Source organism: Schistocerca cancellata, chromosome 3 (genome assembly GCF_023864275.1).
Source record: "Schistocerca cancellata isolate TAMUIC-IGC-003103 chromosome 3, iqSchCanc2.1, whole genome shotgun sequence".
NCBI lineage: Eukaryota > Metazoa > Arthropoda > Insecta > Orthoptera > Acrididae > Schistocerca > Schistocerca cancellata.
The window spans coordinates 226,281,719-226,304,416 of record NC_064628.1 but is presented as its reverse complement, the minus strand read 5'-3'; the positions used below and the strand labels follow the sequence as shown (position 1 = coordinate 226,304,416).

Sequence of the window (22,698 nt, the reverse complement as noted above, 5' to 3'; positions counted from 1 at the left end):
ATCCTCCGATTGCCATTCAGCACTTATCGCTGCGCCAACCGCTACCTAGAAACTACCCTAACGTAAGTGTCTCAAGCCTCGTCCGACCCACGTCAAAAATGTTACATTTATTTAAACGTTTCGCCATCTGAATTTCCCGCTTCTGTCACTTCTGTTTTTGATCAAGTCCTGCGTATAACATACGTTTGGACGAAGTCGGTGAAGACGAGTAGGCGTTAGTAGCGCTGGTGAGAGGCTGTAGAAGATAATGCGCGGCATAGACGGGCGCTGCAGAGATATTGATTATCCTTGTTGTTTATTGCCCTTGTTAATACATAACGCTAAACCGAGTATCGCGCGAGACTAATTTGGGACCGCTCTCCTGAACGGGCAGGAAAAATTCCGATTTAAAAACAATTTTGCTTGTAACGAGGAAAAAATCTGCACTTTCCATTGACAATGGGCTTCGCATGAAGGATGTGATGAGTAGTATTTGCTTAGGTTGACTCCAGCTATACATTGCACATTGGAAAAACGAAGTTGCAAACTATTGAAATGCAAGACAAGGTGCGCCCGACGACTCTTAGCCTGAGACACCTAGTGTTATGTATGGACCTTAGAAACAGTGTTAACACAGTTCTACTCATGCTAAGAACATTGCGAAACAAGAATGGCACAGTTTCTGATGAAATACACGTTTCGGTTTTTCTGCTGATAAAGTTCTGCTGCGCTATACATAACAGATGGATCGCTGTGTGTAACTGAAATTCTACAGTAATGGGGAACATAATAGTTGATGTATCAAGATTTTAAACATAGCTGAAACAGCAACTGTTGAAAACCTTCACCGTAAATGATAATAGCCAAACAGTTGCAGGATAAAGATTTATTAAAATCCTTGACCACGGTTTCAGTATATCTAAATATACCTTGATCAGAATCAAAACAGTCTAAAATCACAGTCTGCAGTGGAGATACATAAAACAATCCTGCCAAAGGCGTCGCCAGTAGTTAAAACATCATCTCCTTTTATACAACATAATTATGAAGAGAAGGTCGATGCGAACACGGCATAGCATCAGTACTTGGCCTTTGGCACGATTGTATCTCGACTGCAGGATGTGATTTTAGTGTATTTTGCTTCTGATGAAGGTACATTTACATATACCGAAACCGTGGTCAAGGATTTTAATAAATCTTTATCCTGCAACTGTTTGGCTGTTACCATTTACCGATAATAGTTGATGTATGCAGGCGAGTATGATCTTTTGGGCAAAATGTCTAATTTGCATTCAGTTTCACCTTGAAATACCGGTAGTAAGTGGACCAAATGTAAAGTCGCGTCCATCCGCAGTGAAAAGTGCCAAAAATATGACTTGAGTGATGCTAATAGGGAACTCCAGAGGTTGCACCACACGATTTCCATTTTTACTTCAAGCTGAAAGAAAATATTGGGGAAAAAAGAGTTAGCAAAGATGATGGCGTTCACACAGCCGTTCTCGAATGGCTCGGTGACCAAGAACCAGATATATAAATCATCGGGGAAATGAACTACTCTGTGCCGTGAATCTACATTGTCCAGCCACATTAATTTGACCAACGCCTATGTTAGAAATCAACGTGCAATAACAAGACAGCAAGTGGCAGCACTAGCATTTGAGGGTATATAAAACGTGTCGGGAACTCGCGGAAAACATTGAAGTTGTTGACGTAATGCGCAAACGAAGCGATTTATCTGACATCGGAAAGGGTATAATCATTGATTTGAGGGCCATTGGCGGAAGCATTTCAGAAACATATATTTTTGCAAACTTTTCCGGTGCCGCCATTGTTAAAGTAGGACAAAATTGCGCGATTCAAAACCGGCGCCGAGGCAACTGTGGTACACCACGGGTCAGAGATGACAGGGATGAACGACGGCTGCGGATATGTGTGCGGGCGAATAGATGTGCAACTGTTGAGCAGCTCTCGCGTCCCGAGTACGGGGTGCCGGGTTCGATTCCCGGCGGGGTCAGGGATTTTCAACTGCCTCGTGATGACTGGGTGTTTGTGTTGTCCTCCTCATTTCATCATCATCATGAACGTGGCGAAATTGGGCTGAGAAAAGGTTAGGAATTTGTACGGGCGCTGATAACCGTACAGTTGAGCGCCCCACAAACCCAACATCATCATCATCATATGTTGAGCAGCCTACCACCCATACGAAAGGAGGGCTGCCGACAATGTCCCCTGAACGGACGTTCAGCGAATGTTGCTGGGCCTCCACAGCGGGCGCCTGATACATGCATCCACACTGACGTCATTCTGCAAGGCTCATTGGATCAACATAGGTATGTATCCATCCTTGGAGACCATGTAGTTTGTTTTTCCTCTGCAAGATTGCATATACCGACAGGACAATGCACCGTGTCAGTTGGCTCACCACGTACGTGCGTGTGCGTGATTCGAAGAGTACCAGGATGAGTTTACCGTCCTCACCTGGCCACCAAACTCTCCGTGTTGAAACTCAGTCAAGAATCCACCCCGATCGGCCTATTCGCGTCACGGATCCTCATCCGACAAATCTAGCGCAGCTGGCCACGGCAGTGAAGTTGGTATGGCTCCACATCTACATCTACATCTACATCCATACTCCGCAAGCCACCTGACGGTGTGTGGCGGAGGGTACCTTGAGTACCTCTATCGGTTCTCCCTTGTATTCCAGTCTCGTATTGTTCGTGGAAAGAAGGATTGTCGGTATGCCTCTGTGTGGGCTCTAATCTCTCTGATTTTATCCTCATGGTCTCTTCGCGAGATATACGTAGGAGGGAGCAGTATACTGCTTGACTCTTCGGTGAAGGTATGTTCTCGAAACTTTGACAAAAGCCCGTACCGAGCTACTGAGCGTCTCTTCTGCAGAGTCTTCCACTGGAGTTTATCTATCATCTCCGTAACGCTTTCGCGATTACTGAATGATCCTGTAACGAAGCGCGCTGCTCTCCGTTGGATCTTCTCTATATCTTCTATCAACCCTATCTGGTACGGATCCCACACTGCTGAGCAGTATTCAAGCAGTGGGCGAACAAGCGTACTGTAACCTACTTCCTTTGTTTTCGGATTGCATTTCCTTAGGATTCTTCCAATGAATCTCAGTCTGGCATCTGCTTTACCGACGCTCAACATTATATGATCATTCCATTTTAAATCACTCCTAATGCGTACTCCCAGATAATTTATGGTATTAACTGCTTCCAGCTGCTGACCTGCTATTTTGTAGCTAAATGATAAAGGATCTATCTTTCTGTGTATTCGCAGCACATTACACTTGTCTACATTGAGATTCAATTGCCATTCCCTGCACCATGCGTCAATTCGTTGCAAATCCTCCTGCATTTCAGTACAATTTTCCATTGTTACAACCTCTCGATACACCACAGCATCATCTGCAAAAAGCCTCAGTGAACTTCCGATGTCATCCACCAGGTCATTTATGTATATTGTGGATAGCAACGGTCCTATGACACTCCCCTGCGGCACACCTGAAATCACTCTTACTTCGGAAGACTTCTCTCCATTGAGAATGCCATGCTGCGTCCTGTTATCTAGGAACTCCTCAATCCAATCACACAATTGGTCTGATAGTCCATATGCTCTTACTCTGTTCATTAAACGACTGTGGGGAACTGTATCGAACGCCTTGCGGAAGTCAAGAAACACGGCATCTACCTGTGAACCCGTGTCTATGGCCCTCTGTGTCTCGTGGACGGATAGCGCGAGCTGGATTTCACATGACCGTCTTTTCGAAACCCATGCTGATTCCTACAGAGTAGATTTCTAGTCTCCAGAAAAGTCATTATACTCGAACACAATACGTGTTCCAAAATTCCACAACTGATCGACGTTAGAGATATAGGTCTATAGTTCTGCACATCTGTTCGACGTCCCTTCTTGAAAACGGGGATGACCTGTGCCCTTTTCCAATCCTTTGGAACGCTACGCTCTTCTAGAGACCTACGGTACACCGCTGCAAGAAGGGGGGCAAGTTCCTTCGCGTACTCTGTGTAAAATTGAACTGGTATCCCATCAGGTCCAGAGGCCTTTCCTCTTTTGAGTGATTTTAATTGTTTCTCTATCCGTCTGTCGTCTATTTCGATATCTACCATTTTGTCATCTGTGCGACAATCTAGAGAAGGAACTACAATGCAATCTTCCTCATCCTTTTCGGTAGCTTCCTAAGTCTCATTGACTCTTCCTGAACGCGTCGCTTCGGCTCGCGCTGCAGAAAATGGTTATTCATGTTTAAGAATGGAAGATTGTCAGAAGAGACTACATGTACATGTTATCGTACAGATACAGTTTCGATGCGGAATGGATTATAGGTGCGTTACAGCGAGCAGTTGAATGCACGGCAATTGGAAACACACTCAACAGTTGAAGTATTCATGGCACTGCGATTCTTGTAGGCAAAACGTGTAAACTGCATACAGTTTCACCATGAAATTCTGGCAATAAGTGTACCAAATGCATTGTTGCTAGAAATTTAAATAGAACCGCATGACGTGGGGGATCATGACAGGAAGGTTCAGATATTCAGCAAGCTGAAAGAAAATCTAGGGAGAAAATTGTTACCAACCTGGATGACATTCGGACGGCGGTTCTCGAATGCCTCATAGGCGAATTCAGCTGTTGAGTGACATGAAGCTATAATTCGTAGCCTGTATTATTTCCAGCCCTGGCCAGCTGGCCGTGTTAGCGCTTCCTCGCGCTACAGTTTGGGACGCGGTTGGATACGCCTGAGGCGCTGCAGGCGGCACTCCAAGCGTGGAAGGGACAGCACGAGACGGGAGCAGCACTCAAGACGGAATCTTGTATTGGCCAGCGGACGAGCGAGGCAGAGGGCACAGGCTTGGACTACGAGAGGTTGCGTATTGTGAACCTCATTCCGGTGGTGGCAAGGGAAGCTCGGTCGGTGTTGTCCTGCAGATAGCAAGGGCTGTTCGTGATGCCGTGCGTACCATAAACCGGATCGTCCATACTGTCGAGTGCTCGTATGGACGATCCGGTTTATAGTACGCACAGCAGTCACATGCACGAAAACTGCTGTGACTGACACACTTGTTAGGACGATGTAATATAGAAACGTCGCTCAAATATTTTTTCTGGTCGGTAGGAAGGTACACCGATATGAATAGGGCGGTGAGTTGATGGAGAGCTGAGAATGGGAAGCCTTCTCCAAGCTGGCACACCAAGCAGCTGTCTACGTGGGCTAACTAAGGGTCAGTACCTGCATAATTTTCCACATAGCATATCAAAATGCTTAAAGCCTACTAGATGAGAGTTATATGATGAAATAGCAAGAAAATCTTTTATTTACAAAAGTGTGACTGGAAATGAGCGACGCATATGGGAGGGCACATTTCGGCATCGTATATACCCCGGAAATTCATTATTGAGATTAAAAGTCATGGGCTATCAATGTTAATGCGAGAATACTACCTATAGGGAGTCGAGTTTACTTACGTACACCTTAATGTCCTAATAATCCAATTTAACAAGAGTAGAATTACAAAATAAAGTTCCATCCGCTGTTAAGCAGCGATAGTACAAAAACTTTTATTACGTCGGAATCAATAGCAATGAGCGTATGACACAGACCTAATGAAAACTGAACGTACATTCTAATTTCATTTTTATTAACATTTAATTTCGCTTTCTTACTGATACAGCCACAATGGAAGACCAGCTCTCATGACTAGTGAATTATCAGAAGTCTAATTTCACACAGCTGCTCTTATGGACAGGGCATACAATCAAATTGTCATTAAACTAAAAGACATTAGCCATGATCAGAACTTACAACAAGATCACACTTGCTGATGTAAGTACAGTGGATGACTATACTCATTTGATTTTCGTAATCTCCTCGTACACTGAGTAATTATAGTCTAATTATATATACATTGCCAGTTGATGTGAATGACGCTGATAGGGAACTCCAGAGCTTGCAGCACACGATTTCCATCATTACCGCAAGCTGAAAGAAAATCTTTGGGGGAAAAGTGTCACCAACGATGTTCTCACATTGTCATTTTTAAAAAGTACAAATGCAATCCAACTGGTTACGAAATCCTGTGTTTCCCTACTCTACTTTCTATGATTTTTCGTTCTGTCTGTAGGTTTGTGAACTAGTAAATTTGTTGACAGTAGGTACAGACAACTCTGGAACGCTCATTTTTGTCTGGCTAGAATGTTACCAGATCGTAATCCTATCCAAGTTGGCAGGTCCTCATTCCCAAAATTCGCTGTGGAATTGATATGCAAAAATTTGTATGCGTCTGCTGAAATGTGTTTGTGCAGGAAGGGGGGGGGGGGGAGGGGGCGAATGGGGGATGGAACGTTGTCCATGAGCACTGCCTCCCACATTTGTAGCTGCTCCCGCATCATTGGGTCGTCAAAAATTATATCAATACAACATATTGCCTTATTGACAGGCATCCAGCTGTGTAGTAATTATTCGAAATATTCATATCGGTGTACCTTCCTACCGACTAGTAAAAATATTTCAGCGGCGTTTCTATATTACATCGTCCTAACACGTGTGTCAGTTGCAATAGTTTTTGTGCATGTGACTGCGAAAACTTTTTCGCCTTAATTAAGCCTGGTACTGTGATCCCAGACATCTGGATGGACCTACGCGACGAGGCGAAACGCAGCGGAAGTAGACGCACAATTTCGGCACGCTGCGGCAGGTATCAAGTGGGAACCGAAGGGCGCGCTAACAAATGCCCCGTGGCGCTGTTTACGGACCTATAAAGCCGCGGCGGGTCTCCGCACGCCACATAAATCTGCAATAAAAAGCAGCCACCGCACTGTCTGAGGAAGTTATAAACACGGGCGCGCCTTTATCACCAGCGGCGAATGGAACCCGCTCCTTCCTGGCAAGGAAATGAAAACGCAGTAAAGGCGGCGCCGCGGCCGACGCTGTGGCGCACGTTGGCTGGCTGTCGGCCGGCGAAGAGTGCGCTGCGCGGGTTGCCGCAGTGTTAAGGCGCTACCGTCAGCTCGGATACTGCACGGAGGCTACTGTGATGCCACGGAGACGAACGACAGGAATGGAACTGGAATCCGCAGGTGAGGCAGCGTGCAACAAAACCCATAACCCATCGTGAAATTCCCTGACAGTATACTTATGGAGAGGCAAAACATATCCTCCACCACCCAACCGACTGCCGGGAGCAAAGGTAGGCCCAGTGAACCAGGAAAAGAAAATTTCTCGTGGTCTTGCTCGAAGCTACACTTCATGGAGAACATTCTATCATCCATAAACGGCCAAGGCTTGGACAGCAGTTCAGATGTGCCTGTAGGTTTTTCCAGAGATACAGATAGTACAACCTCGTATGTGTTGCAAAAGAAAAGCACAAATTCCAGTTAAATTTTTCACTCTATAACAGAGTTTGTGCAGTTTTGAAGTTTCCTTGCTGATTAAAATGTGTGCAGGACTGAAACTCGTACTCGTGCCTGGAATCTTGCGTTTGGTGATCAGTGTTATTACCCATTAAGTGATCCATGCAAGAACTCGCGACACACACACACAGCCTTACTTTCACCAATGCCTCTCCGCTACTACCCCTCACCTACATTCCGGACTTAATACCCTGCAGGAAACGCACACCTGGAAGAAAGGTTTTTGCGGGAAGTACAGTCTGGGAGCACTTAAGTGAAGTATGGAATGTAGGACTGACGTAGCGGCAGAAGTAACGCTGTGAGTGCGCGAGGTCGTGTGTCGTGCCTGAATAGGTCAGCCGGAAAGAGCAATGCCCAATGGCTGTGAAAGACAAGTGTTGGTATTATAGTCCCTTGCTGGTAAAAAGTTTTAATCTGCCGTGGAATTTCACCATTTGAACTGTTATTAATGTACTTATTCATCTGCATCGGATAATTACAGGTATGGAAGGGGAAGTATACATGAGGAAATATTTAGGGGTAATTACATAAAACTTTCTCTAATGTTTATTCCTGTGTACGTAGTTTTGCTTGTTACATGTAATTTCATTCGTTTCTGACTGTTGTATATCAATACGTATTTCCATTCTGATGCTTTTGATAGGAATATAATTTTTTTAATGTAATATGGATGTTACCGAGTCTAACAGTGAATTCACGCTTTTTTTCATTTTTAAAGGAAAATTTCTTTATCATAATACAAAGAAAGCACAAGAAGATTTAGTTATCTTTACAGATTGCAGTAGCTCACTTTTTTTCCCGTATCCAACATAGCAACAAATCGAAATTCAGATATTAGGTTTTATCATCAATGATAAATTATGGCCCAGATTCACAATATTCTTTATTTATTCTTTTGCCTCCATCTTTTCGAAGATGGATTCAATGTCAGAGAAGAAGTTGTTGCTCCTCTATGAAAGTAATATGACTTTTGTTAACCTTAACGTCATTATTAGATATCCACCATTACGATGCAGCGTAAATAACATTAATATAATGCAGCGTTTTCAACATTGCCATAAGTCAGGAACATTTTATTGCATTCTTAGCATATTGTTATGAACCAAGGAAAATGAAAACACTAAGGTAATTTGGAACCGATTCGTTGTACTATATGTGATATTAATACAAAAGAATTTTTAGTTTCCTTGAACCCTATCCACAGAAGACCAACGAAATATTTTATTGTTGTAGTTTTCTTGCCGCAAATCAGAGGCTACACACAACGAACTTTATATTTTATATGGGGTGAATAGGATGGAAACAATATCAAAAGAACCCAAAGTAATTAAAAGACAAATAATTAAGGAATCCTATAGAATGAGGTAAGTCGTTTCCTCGTATTTTTTAAAAATGTACTAGAATTATCCACAAAATAGTTTTTTCATAGGTTCGTGAAGAGAAAGAAAACCTACGTTAATTGTTAGACGAAGGCAAAGCAACAGTCCATTGCTGCAGTACGAGTATAAACAGCTACGGGCTTCACACGAAGAATAGATTGAAAAATGCCTAATTGGATAAAATAAACTATTCAGTATGTTAAGAAAGATAAATACTTTCACAGGGGACTGAAATTCGCTAGCGTGAAAAGGAAGCGAAGGAAGAATAATAGAATTTGGATACAGCAAAGGAACACTTTTCCGCCTTATAGAAAGCTATACGGAGCACAGTTTAATAATTGCTGACATTTGCATTAAGAACCATGAAAGAAAGTTGAGTATATGAAGATACCTGGAGACAGCCGAGAGATTCAGATATCTTACGAAACAGTAAGACAGACAATTAGGAACCTTGTTTTAAACTGCGCAATTTTACCGAGCATTTCATATTATACTTACGTACTATACTGTATCCCAGATATACATACTCGGATATTGCTCTCTCTAATGAAGGCTTGTGTTCGATACTAGTAACTTTTTTCAACGAAGATTCCGTTGTCTGCCTGTAATAGTCTGCTTCTTACAGCCTTCCTGTGCGTCTGCATCATACGTTATTTTGATTCCAAGGTAGGAGAATTCATTTAACTTCGCTCACTGCATGGTCCTCAATCTTATCACTACTCCATTTCTGCTACTCCTCACAACTTTCGCCTTTCTTTGGTTCATGTCCAGGAGACTATATCTTTCAGTAAAAGGTCCTGAAATTTATCCTCAATTTCGCTGAACATAGCTACTTTATCAGCTAATCTTTTCATTGACATCCTTTTATCCAGAAGCTTTGTCTCGCTGTTGAACCCTCCTTTTATTACCGTCATTGCTTTTTCGCGCTACAAGTTGAATACTAGGGGCGAAACACAGCATCCTTGCCTTATGAACTTTTTTACCCAAAAACTTCGCTCTTGGACTTTCATTCTTACTACTACCCCTTGGTTCTTGCCCCGTCTATATCTTTTACTTGTTTTTCTGAGAATTTCGAACATACAGAAAGTCTTAGAAAAGTGTTTTCCTTTGTATTACGTCTAGTTTAAATATCAAGCGATATTTTCAGAACTGCCTCTCTACTGCCTTTTCCCTAAAGCCAAGCTAACAGATCCTCAGTTTCCGTTTTAATTCTTTTGTTTTCTATTTTTGTCAGCAACTTGGATGTACGAAACTTAGACATATTGTGTCATAATTTAAGCATTTAGCAGTGTCACCTGTCTTGGGGACTTTTTTGATGGTAACGTTTTTGAGGTCAGATAGTATGTCTCTCTCCTTATACATTGTACAAAATAGCTACAGTGATTGTTTGGTTGATCTTCTCCTTAGATTTTAGGAATTCAGAAGGAATGTTATATATATCTTCTGTCTTATTAGATTACAAGCCTTCCAAAATTTTGTTACACTCTGGCTCTAATACTTGATCGTCTACGTCTTCCGAATCAGCTCCCTTCATCCATCATATCCACAGACAGTGTCATCCACTATAGAAGTTCTGTTGTTTTTTAAGCAATCCGCTATCTTCTCTGCGTTTTAGTATGGAATTCTCTTCACCCCCTTATTGGTGATGAGGACGTACTGGCAAGTAATGTGTATGAAATCTGTCAAAGCTTTTTTAATAAAACAAACGTTATTAACATTGTACATCTTTATTTTTTGTGTTCACATATATACACTATGTGATCAAAAGTATCCGGACACCCCCAAAAACATACGTTTGTCATATGATATGCATTGTGCTGCCACCTATTGCCAGGTGCTTCATATCAGAGACCTCAATTGTTGTTAGACATCGTCAGAGAACAGAATGGGGCGCTCCGCGGAACTCAAGGACTTCGAACTTGGTAGGTTGATTGGGTGTCACTTGTGTCATATGTCTGTACACGATATTTCTACACTCCTAAACATCCCTAGGTCCACTGTTTCCCATGTGATAGTGAAGTGGAAGCGTGAAGAGACACATTCAGCACAAAAGCGTACAGGCCGACCCAGTGTGTTGACTGATAGAGACCGCCGATAGTTGAAGAGGTTCGTTATGTGTAGTAGGCAGACTTCTATCCAGACCATTACACAGGGATTCCAAACTGCATCAGGATCCACTGCAAGTACTATGACAGTTAGACAGGAGGTGAGAAAACTTGGGTTTCCTGGTCGGGCGGCCACACATCACGTCGGTAAATACCAAACTACGCCTCGATTGGTGTAAGGAGCGTAAACATTGGACGATTGAACAGTGAAAAAACGTTGTGTGGAGTGACGGATCACGGTACACAATGTAACGATACGATGGCAGGGTGTGGGTATGGCGAATGCCTGGTGAACGTCATCCGCCAGCGTGTGTGGTGCCAACAGTAAAACTCGGAAGCAGTGGTGTTATGGTGTGGTCGTGTTTTTCATGGAAGGGGCTTGCACCCCTTGTTGTTTTGAGAGGCACTATCACAGCACAGGCCTACATTGATGTTTTAAGCACCTTCTTGCTTCCCACTGTTGAAGAGCAATTCGGGGATGGCGATTGCATCTTTCAACGCGATCGAGCACCTGTTCATAAAGCACGGCCTGTGGAGGAGTGGTTACAAGACAATAACAGCCCTGTAATGGAATGGTTTGCACAGAGTCGTGACCTGAATCCTATAGAACATGTTTGGGATGTTTTGGAACGCCGACTTCCTGCCAGGCCTCACCGACTGACATCGATACCTCGCCTCAGTGCAGCACTCCGTGAAGAATGGGGTGCCATTCCCCAAGAAATCTTTCAGCACCTGATTGAACGTATGTTTGCGGGGGTGGAAGCTGTCTTCAAGGCTAAGGGTGGGCCAACATCATATTGAATTCCAGAAATACTTGTAGGTTATTTTCATCCAAGTTGGATAGTTTTGATCACGTAGTGTATTTCTCAACATAGACACTCTGACGACGAAAAAATTTCTCCCAACGAGAGACCAGTTTGTCAAACCATCACTGTAGAACGTTTGAAATTATTACCGCAGGCGCAATCCCACCTCTGCTTGCCGGCCGCGGTGGCCGTGCGGTTCTGGCGCTGCAGTCGAGAACCGCGAGGCTGCTACGGTCGCAGGTTCGAATCCTGCTTCGGGCATGGGTGTGTGCGATGTCCTTAGGTTAGTTAGGTTTAAGTAGTTCTAAGTTCTAGGGGACTTATGACCTAAGATGTTGAGTCCCATAGTGCTCAGAGCCATTTGAACCAATCACCTCTGCTTACGCCTCTTCAACATTATCGCACTGAAGGCCCTGAAGGTGTTTTATAATTTTTCGAAACAGATGAGAATCTGATGGGACCAAGTCGAGACTGTATGGCGGAAGGTCGATGACAGTGAACCCAAGGCGTCGGATTGTTACAGATCTGAAAGCGCTCGTGCGTGGTCTTGCATTGTCATGCTGAAGGAGACGTGTGGACGAAATCCTTGAATTCTAGACTCCATTACAGCACGCAGTTTTTCAAGCACAAACACAGTTAATTTACGCACGGCCATGTACACTCTGAGAGCTGCAGATGTGTAGATACGAGGAATAAAAATTTAGACCGTTAATATCGTTTGTTTTATTAATAAGCTTTAAGAGTTTTCAAATAAAAAATTCAGAGGCATTACTTTTTATCACGCCCTCTTATTTGCCTATTACATTCTACCGACGACAGTGTCCTTGTTGATTGCCTCAGAATCTTCTTGTAGTAATTTTGGTATGGCTTCTTCCTATTGATTCCATATCTAAATGGCTTATACCGATACGTTTCTTTCTTTCCCTGAACTGTTTGTATTTCTTTCTTTCGTCAATCAACTGAAGTACTTTTCTGTACCTTAAGGTTTATTGACGGTTATCATTCTTGTATCAACATTTGTCTGTGCAATGTGTGTAACGATTTTTTTCGGGATGTCTATTCCCCTTCAAGTTAACTGTCTACTGGTGTGTGCATTATTGCACTGTGTACAGTCTGAGAACGTCAGACGCATATCATCAGTCTCCAGTGCTTCAATATCGCATCTCTTCTAAAATGATTCTTCCTGACGATTATCTTAAACTTCAGCCTTCTCAGAATGATAGTCGCACTTAAGTTTGCACCTTTAGGCTAAAGCATTGTACGAATGTTGAACGGAAATGGTGCGTTGATTACAAGAGAATCGACAGTAAACACTGAGATGTTGATGTTAAAATAAATCCGTGGACTTGAAATGAAAAAATAATATAAAAACGGTAGTAATATGTGCCTGGAGAAATACCTTGACACCAAAGTTATTGCCTTTCTCCGTAAGTTAATAAGGACATTAGGGTGCAGTTGGATTGCTGGAGGGAGGGTTATCTTCATAATACAAAATGGGTAATAAGAAAAAATCTGAATTGAATATTATATTTTCATGCTTTGTATTGATATTCAAGATTTTGGAAATCCTATTATTCAGTTTATTTGAGTGTCTTTTAGCATTATATTCCAAATGCTCGTTTTATGAAGGGTTACGACGGTGTGGCCTGTGTAAGCGGTTATTCAAGGGGGAGCCCGCTATGCAAATCGAGAGAGAGCTTGAGCCAGACCTGCATAATAATCAAGATGTCACAGGGTTCCGGATTAGTAAAGCACTGGGACAATGGAGGGGTCCCGTGTGACGTAGCATTTGCAGACTAAACATTAGCTCTCCTCTCACGGGTCTGCTCTTGGCTTGAGATGGACGGACGCTTACATAGATTTCTCTTTCAGTGTCACCTCGACTAATTCCTTCAGGCTGATGTGAAACGACCATTCTAAGACCAACAGAAAACTACTCTATAAATTATGGCTACGTCCTTAAAATTTCTCTGAGGAAAAATGGATAATACTGACAAACAGAAGTCCAGTATTTACATACAATAATTTAAGAGCGAAATTTGAGGTATTTCAAAAAATGCTGTTTTTCTTGTTTCTGTTTTCCGACTCGTACTCAAGAGAACAAACAAAAATAATACTTTTAGAATCAGACGGGAAATTTGCTACAACTAAGAGAATACTGCATTACCGGATACAAAAGTTTGTGACCTAGGAAAGTAGACTCTCTCAACACACCAAATAAAATTTTTGCGTTTCAGACTTATTGGAATATCTTTAAAACTGTGTTTAACTTACAAAATATATCGTAAGCTGCTGCCAGGGTAAACAAATCAGTTTGTCGCTGGAGTCTCTGTCATCAGATCTGAAGGTTAGGATATTTCAAGTCTGTTCATAAGTCTGCTGCATTTCCAAATCAATTATTACGACACTTAATGCGAGTGATATGTAACCTGAAGAAGCAGGAGCGACAAATAACAGTGAAGAGCGTATGGTTTTAAGTAGTAATACTTAAATATAAAAAAACGGCCAAATATAATGTAGCGGTTTTCTGTGGGAATGGGCCATATAATGAACAGAATTTTTGTCTTCTGGAGAAGGGCACAAAGGAATTCAATTAGTCAAACATATTTATTATTTTGTATTATTGAATAATAATTATACAGGAATGGTAAAAGTTATTAATTTTTTCTAGCTTTTCAAAGACGTAAATTACGCTTGTTTCGGTAGATGAAACCTTGCAGTGTATGTGATGAAGTGAAATCTGCCAGTTTCAAGAACGACTGGATTAAGGTGTTGTGATCACGTTACACTGAACAGGAGTTGCATTACGAAGACGATGGAACTCTGGCGGAAAAATTGAGAGGAATGGGAGGATGAACAAGAATAACAGGAATGAGAAAACTATCTGCATACGTATGTTTATTAAATTTTAAATGTTTATCAGCGTTGATTCCTATGTGATTAGCGACCGAAGTATACCCTTGAAACGATATTCCCGGCTTTCAACAAGGGTTATATATTTATTTTCATTAGTCATATGATATACTTCAGTAAACTAAAATGATATCTCTTATCATTATAACAGCATAAATGATGGTGATTAGGTACAATTTCCTTCTTACTCTCTACACACATAAAAAGGATACTTACTATTGATATCTACTGCACGCGTCGGAAACCTTCCTTTCTCTTGTCTCGTTGCCTCAATTTCACAAGTTTAGGTGACGAAAGTTGCCTGCTAAATAGCCACTTGCAATATTCTGTTTCATTATTTGGATGTTTTATTAACTTCGCGAAGTAGATATCACAGCAAATAATGGTGATTCTGTATTCAGTTTCGGCTACCATCACGAATATCTTTGGAGGTTTAGTCCACGAGAGTCGAAAGGTGCAGGCTTTCAGGTGCTTCCGGTAGTGTTGGGCAACCGAATGGTTCACGGTTCTGAGAGCATGCGTTGCCTCGGTTTCAAATACGCCCTCTTCGGTGCTGGGCTGTTGGCTGGTCTGGTGCGGACAGCAGCGAGGCGAGGAGGCTGGGTGTCGAATGCGACCTGTCGCAGTGTAGTTGCTTGGAGACGTGGTTTATGTTACTGGAGTATCAGCAGGCATTGCCTGGCTGCAAAATTATTTCGTTAATCACTCGCCAGGTTCTTTCATTCCACAGTCAGTTTTTGCCATTAGTGGACATGCGTTTCACGTGGCATTACTAATCCACTGTGCCTTTGCGAGCTGAGAAGCCACGAGGATTGATCCGGAAGCCATCTTCGTCACTTAATCCGAAGAGTTTGTATTCATTTCAGTCACTCTTACCTTTACACGCTTCGTATCGTTTATGAAAACTTTGTCCAGATGATGTGTATGCATTTTCATTTACCCAAGTAGTTTGTGTAATCAGACGGCTGGTATTATTCTGTTCATTTGGCACAACAACTGAATTACATGCAGACATACATAAACATTTTCTCTTTATTTTAGTGGTCATGTGTTTTATTTTTTAACTGCATTAATGTGACTAATACTTCGCAGGCGCTATACGATCGCACAGTGCAATATACAAGGTGAGTCACGTTTGACGTACCACCGTTTTTATTCCTTTAACGGTTCCAGATATCTAAATGAGCTTTACAGCAAATTATAATACACTATCGCCATTTTTTTTGTTTGTCAAAAAGTGTATCGCTCGCGATACTGAAGCAAATACGTTTTTTAAGTAGAATGATATACTTTTTAATGGCATGAGAAGGTAGCTGAAAAGACGAGTTAATGTTGGGGTTCCAACTCCCCGCAAAAGAATCCGAGAAGTATTTTAAATTTAAAGGCAAGTCGGTCAGAATCGACTCTTGCGTTGTAAACAAGCAAATGGCAGGCTACGTCATCGTTTATTTTAACCTTATGAATAGGTTCTACCATTCGTCTAAAATTTATCAAATGCACCTGAAGATGGGACACATCTCCTGTAACCGGGTAACGCTTTCCTTTTTAGAAATAAATAATTTTTATAGCTGTAGCGGATTTTATCATTGAGAATTTCATAACAAGGGAAATGACGGAAATCTCGTTCGTCATGAGCACAAATTCCTATAAGTTCTATCAAAATATCAAGATATTTTAGTTTTCTAGAACAATAATGTTGTAGTAAAATACCGACATACGATTTTGTAATATACGTTCAACTCCTTATATCTGTGATAATTTCATGAACAGCTTTCTCTTTTTCTGTGATACAGGAATGGAAGAACCGTTTCAGGTTGAGACCATAAAATAAAGAAAATGATGATCTCACTTTTAAAGAACATGAATTTGGCTGCTTAGCGTAGTGTTACTTGTCTAAGTGCTCCACGAATAATAAAGTACAAGGCTCTGTATTTCGTCGTTATGTCATTATATCAGTGTATGACGATTTTAAAACTAAAAGCAAGAAGAAGACAAAATTGTGTGGTTCTGTTCTCTTGCAACTACCTCAGGAAAGTAAACGTCCATTATGGAATCCGGTACATAAGCAGCATTCAAAGAAATCTTTCCCGACTCTTGATGCCACGAGGTTTTGTGTTTTGACGACTGTACCTGGTTGAAGTAATTAACCTTTTAGGCCTATTACAGGAAACTATTTGTGTGGTAATTGTTTTAATATACAATATGGCCTACGAAACTATTTCAATAAAATTTTTAACTATGGTAATTGTACTTGAGTGCAGTAGTTGCATTCAACATCAAATAAAATGGTTAGGTGTGTTAGTTCTAGAAATATTACTTTTATAGCGGTATATAGATTTTTACATGAAATTCTCAACAAACTGTTGGATGTCAGTAACTTACTGCTACGATATTTCGGCACAGTATTCTGGCCATCTTCGGTTGTATACCGGCAACAGAACACTGAACTCCCTCTCCAGCGAATGTGTACCGCGTATACGTTGCTTTAGCTTAAGCGCTTCTGCTGCAAGATGTGCGCTGCTCCGATAACAGTCCGTGGTGAAAGCTCTCCTAACTGTTGTCAGATCGCTAGTCTCCACTCGTTACGAGCATAGAGACACGCCAGCTACAAGGAGCACGAATGTGTCTCAAAAGGGATTCCATGCAATATATAACTGGAAACTGACGTCCCGATATTAAGGGCCCCGGTCAGTTGTGAAACCGGCTCATTCATTAATAATTGTGGCCACAAGTTTGAAGTAGGTTCTACTAATCATTGGATGAATCATAGGGAAGAGAATTTTACGTTACTAACCAATTGGATACCATACGCACGCGCCATACTGTAACTAAACAGGGTTCCTCAGTGTACTATCCCCAGTATAAACATTAAAATGGCCAAGAACGGAACTTGATAAAATTTCTTGCTCTTATTAAGAAATAAATTAATTAAAAATATTTTTATGGTTAAATCGATTTCTGTTACTTTTACAGAACCTATTCTCAGTGAATTAACGTTTTGAGTCACACATTTAAACTAAAATGCAACAACAAAGGCCCTTTTGTACTAAAAATTTTCTCAGAGCAATTGAGACAAACAGTACAGATTGGCTTGGCTAGCAGTGCTTTAGTGCATGCCATTAGCAGCTCGTGGTCAGTGTGCTAGCGGTGTTGACCTTCGGATGACGTCAATACTGTAGTCTAGTAGAAAGCAGGAACAGCAGTCGTCGTGAGGTCTGCAACGATTGGAATGAGCTAGGCCAAGCGCCTGCCAGGTAATTCTGACTCGTAGAAACTTGCAACACTAGCAGTCCTGGAAGAAAGGACATTGCGCAGATATGGCTCCGTCATAGCCTTGGGGGTGTTACTCGAGTGAAATTTTCATTCTGCAGCGGAGTGTGCAGTGGTATGAAACTTCTTGGCTTCTATGAAGTTTGGAAGGCAGGGGGACGAGACGCAAACGGAAGTAAAGCTGTGAGGACGGGTCGTGAGTTCTGCTTGGGTGGCTCAGTCGGTAGAGCACCCACCCGTGAAAGGAAAAGGTCGCGAGTTCGAGTATCTGTCTGATACGTATTTCTAATCTGCCGCGCGAAACGCAATGGCTATTGAGAAGAAAGACCTTACACTGTTGATAAAGTTGTTTTATCGAAACGGTAGAAATAGCGGTGATCCAATGTGGGAATATCAATGACATAAATAGCTGCAAAGACGCCCCATGCCAATAAATGGGCTAAAATTTGAAGAAACTGGTGAATTAATGGTGTAGCCGACAATAATATATTCATTGATTCGCAGTACCACGTACACCAAAATTTCTCCATGTGTTGCTGCTGCACTCCAGCTGACAGAGGATCTCCTGTTGTCCAGCTGGGTTCTCTTGAGCACCATGGCCTAAATTTATCGTGAAGAAATTGTGGTGTAACAGGTGGTGTGTCTCAGTTGAAAAAATGCCAAATATGATTAGTTCATTAAGGTTAGTACTGAAGAGAGGCAAACCAGTGGTTACTAGTCGTCTTCCAATAATATATTGGGAGGCCAACCTTGCCGAAAACTTCTATAAATAGTATTACGCCCACTCTCAGCATCTGACGAGTAAAACAGATTAGCAGTGAACATGTCACGCACTTTGTGCGTTGATAACACTCCTTTGACAGATAAATTATGAATGTGGTGTGTATGAAGGCACAAATCATTTTAATCGACACAATACACGTTAGATACGAGATGCTTCTTTTTTTATCGTGGAAAGTACTGACGACTGGTGTCACGTCATTGCACGTGCTTGCTGACAATGTGACTCAGCCAAGTGGTCAGAATTGTGAGGTATTGCATTAGCAAGCTGGAGGCATGCTGCCATGTGAGAGGCGTGACTCACCGTGAAGGGCGCAGAAGTGAGTCCCGTGAGGCGGAGGCAGAGGTTGAGACTCAGGCAGTGGGTGGAGGGGCTGGCTCGTGGCAGGGAGGTCTGTCCGCCTCGGCCGGCGCCTTTCAGCGCCGCGAGGGCAGCTCACCTCCCAGAGCGCGGCAGCCCTGCAACACAGCGATCACACGCTGGCTGTAGTCCGAGGCTGGGGCAGTGGCTGGAGAGGCCGACACATGGCAAGGAGATCTGTCCACTTAAGCCAACATCCTTGAGCGCCGTGAAGGTAGCTCGCCTCACACTGTGCTACAATCTTGCAACACCGTGGCCACACACTAGTTCTGACTGCGACTGAGATATGGTTGACACTGACGAGGTTGGCGCTTGGTAGGGATGTACACTCCTGGAAATTGAAATAAGAACACCGTGAATTCATTGTCCCAGGAAGGGGAAACTTTATTGACACATTCCTGGGGTCAGATACATCACATGATCACCCTGACAGAACCACAGGCACATAGACACAGGCAACAGAGCATGCACAATGTCGGCACTAGTACAGTGTATATCCACCTTTCGCAGCAATGCAGGCTGCTATTCTCCCATGGAGACGATCGTAGAGATGCTGGCTGTAGTCCTGTGGAACGGCTTGCCATGCCATTTCCACCTGGCGCCTCAGTTGGACCAGCGTTCGTGCTGGACGTGCAGACTGCGTGAGACGACGCTTCATCCAGTCCCAAACATGCTCAATGGGGGACAGATCCGGAGATCTTGCTGGCCAGGGTAGTTGACTTACACCTTCTAGAGCACGTTGGGTGGCACGGGATACATGCGGACGTGCATTGTCCTGTTGGAACAGCAAGTTCCCTTGCCGGTCTAGGAATGGTAGAACGATGGGTTCGATGACGGTTTGGATGTACCGTGCACTATTCAGTGTCCCCTCGACGATCACCAGTGGTGTACGGCCAGTGTAGGAGATCGCTCCCCACACCATGGTGCCGGGTGTTGGCCCTGTGTGCCTCGGTCGTATGCAGTCCTGATTGTGGCGCTCACCTGCACGGCGCCAAACACGCATACGACCATCATTGGCACCAAGGCAGAAGCGACTCTCATCGCTGAAGACGACACGTCTCCATTCGTCCCTCCATTCACGCCTGTCGCGACACCACTGGAGGCGGGCTGCACGATGTTGGGGCGTGAGCGGAAGACGGCCTAACGGTGTGCGGGACCGTAGCCCAGCTTCATGGAGACGGTTGCGAATGGTCCTCGCCGATACCCCAGGAGCAACAGTGTCCCTAATTTGCTGGGAAGTGGCGGTGCGGTCCCCTACGGCACTGCGTAGGATCCTACGGTCTTGGCGTGCATCCGTGCGTCGCTGCGGTCCGGTCCCAGGTCGACGGGCACGTGCACCTTCCGCCGACCACTGGCGACAACATCGATGTACTGTGGAGACCTCACGCCCCACGTGTTGAGCAATTCGGCGGTACGTCCACCCGGCCTCCCGCATGCCCACTATACGCCCTCGCTCAAAGTCCGTCAACTGCACATACGGTTCACGTCCACGCTGTCGCGGCATGCTACCAGTGTTAAAGACTGCGATGGAGCTCCGTATGCCACTGCAAACTGGCTGACACTGACGGCGGCGGTGCACAAATGCTGCGCAGCTAGCGCCATTCGACGGCCAACACCGCGGTTCCTGGTGTGTCCGCTGTGCCGTGCGTGTGATCATTGCTTGTACAGCCCTCTCGCAGTGTCCGGAGCAAGTATGGTGGGTCTGACACACCGGTGTCAATGTGTTCTTTTTTCCATTTCCAGGAGTGTATTTCTACCTCAGCTGACACCTCTCAAAGTTGCGAAGGGATCTTGCTTCCCAGCACGCTGCAACCCTACAACACAGTAACCACACACTGGTTCTAAACTGAGGTTGCGCAGTGTTTGGCTTTACACAGGCCAGCATATTGCACGGAGGTTTGTTCCCTTCAGCCAGTGCCTCTCGACACAGCACGGGCAGCTCTTTTCCCAGGGAGCCGCGATCTGCAACACGGTGCCTACGATCTGGTTCAAGTTTGCTTCACTTGCAAAGGTTGCTGCAATAGTGGTGTAAACTGGTCAAATCAAGGTTTGCACCACCTGCATATGCACCAACGTTGGTGGGCTTAGTTTGAGTGGGACCTGAGGTTGAAAACATAAGCCTTATGAAAGAAAACAAATGATACTGTTGTCAAATAAAAGTAAAACAATAATCTAAACTGAGACTTCCTGAAAGTAAGGGCGCATCTTCGGACATCTGTAAAATCAAAATCTGCTTCGGGGTAACACAGCGTTACTAAACCTTGCGCATTTTAAAATCCGCTGCTAACACGGTGATGCGTGTCCGTGACTCGGTAGTTCGGTGCTTGTATTGGCTTTCTGATTTATCATTTTTTATAAGACACAGGAATTCGTGTAATAAATTGAGAATGAATGCAGCTTCTATTACCGACCATTTGATGTGTGTTTAAGTCTGTTGTAACGGCAGCTGTTAATGGCATCACCGTATTAGCACCGTCCAGCTTAAATCATCACCCATCGTCATAAAACCTGTAAAAATATTAAAAACCAATTTTACGACAACGAATCATGTTAATATTGAAAATAATGTTAATATTAAATAATAACATATTTCCTCTCAAGACTGTATTATTAATCCAAGAAATACGAAACTGAAATATCACCACATTATAATAGCCGTCGTTCCAGAAGGGGCGCGGAAAAGAGGGTTACAAGAAGCTAAGCTCTTTCTGTCACTTGTTTTTTAAACAAAATACAAACGATTAACCAGTGTTTACACACCTTCACACATTCATAATACTATCTGTGCATTCATGAAGCTGTATAATTCTGTTTTCTTAAGGGTTTCTGATGCTCAAATTTATTGCACTAGTGACCTCCCCTGCGCGATAACCAGGTGCAAGTTTCAACGTGTTCCAGCAGGCTGCAGGATGTTCAGTTCAGTTGATTCTTGCCTCTTGGAGACAGATTTTCGCAACGTGGTATACATGATGGCATTCAACGAACGCGTTATCGAAACGATGACTGTAGGCCTGGGAAACACTTCTGCGATTCTGACTTGATAATATGTAGCCCTCAAATTATCCTCCGTACTCATGGGAGGTGTCTGCCATCTGTAAATGATGCTGGCCCAAAACCTGCCTGACATACCTCTCTGCTGACCCTCTCGGATTGCATGCCTCCCCACTTCCACTGTCTTCTATGAAGTTTATCAGGTATCAGACAAATCGTGCACTGGTTACTGACGAGAAACCGATGGCACTTATCATATTTTCATTCCAGGTGTTCCTTTTATCTGATTCTTCGCACACCCTGTTTCTCTGGATGGTACTTACAAGGCATAAACAGTACGAAATGGTTATCAGCTGCTGCTGCTAACCATAGTCAACCACCATAAGGCAACGTGACAGATACGTGATTTGAATGCGAAAATGATGTCGCCGTGGCCATTAATGGGAAATTTTACATTCTGACAGCCATTCTTGATTCTTGTCCTAAAGAGACAGTACAAGCAGCTTCTATTCTCTGCCAGTTGATAGAAAAATACTAAGAAGAAACTTGAGATTTGGTTAAGCCTTTCTGGATGTAAGGAAAGCATCTGATTCTGTGAACAGGAAAATTTGTGGTAAACACTGAAGAAAAGTGGTACACAGGATCAGAATTTGGGTCACCTGAAATGACGT

The 22,698-nt window shown here is 43.2% G+C and overlaps 1 protein-coding gene across 1 annotated transcript in view; it reads right to left on the bottom strand.

Moving 5' to 3' along the window:
* LOC126176685 (dopamine receptor 1) overlaps positions 1–22,698 on the bottom strand; it is a 1,014,936-nt gene that overhangs the window by 556,828 nt on the left and 435,410 nt on the right. The window contains exon 2 of the mRNA XM_049923847.1: positions 18,980–19,134. The gene's annotated coding sequence lies outside the window, so the exon portion shown is untranslated. The remainder of the gene's footprint in view (positions 1–18,979; positions 19,135–22,698) is intronic.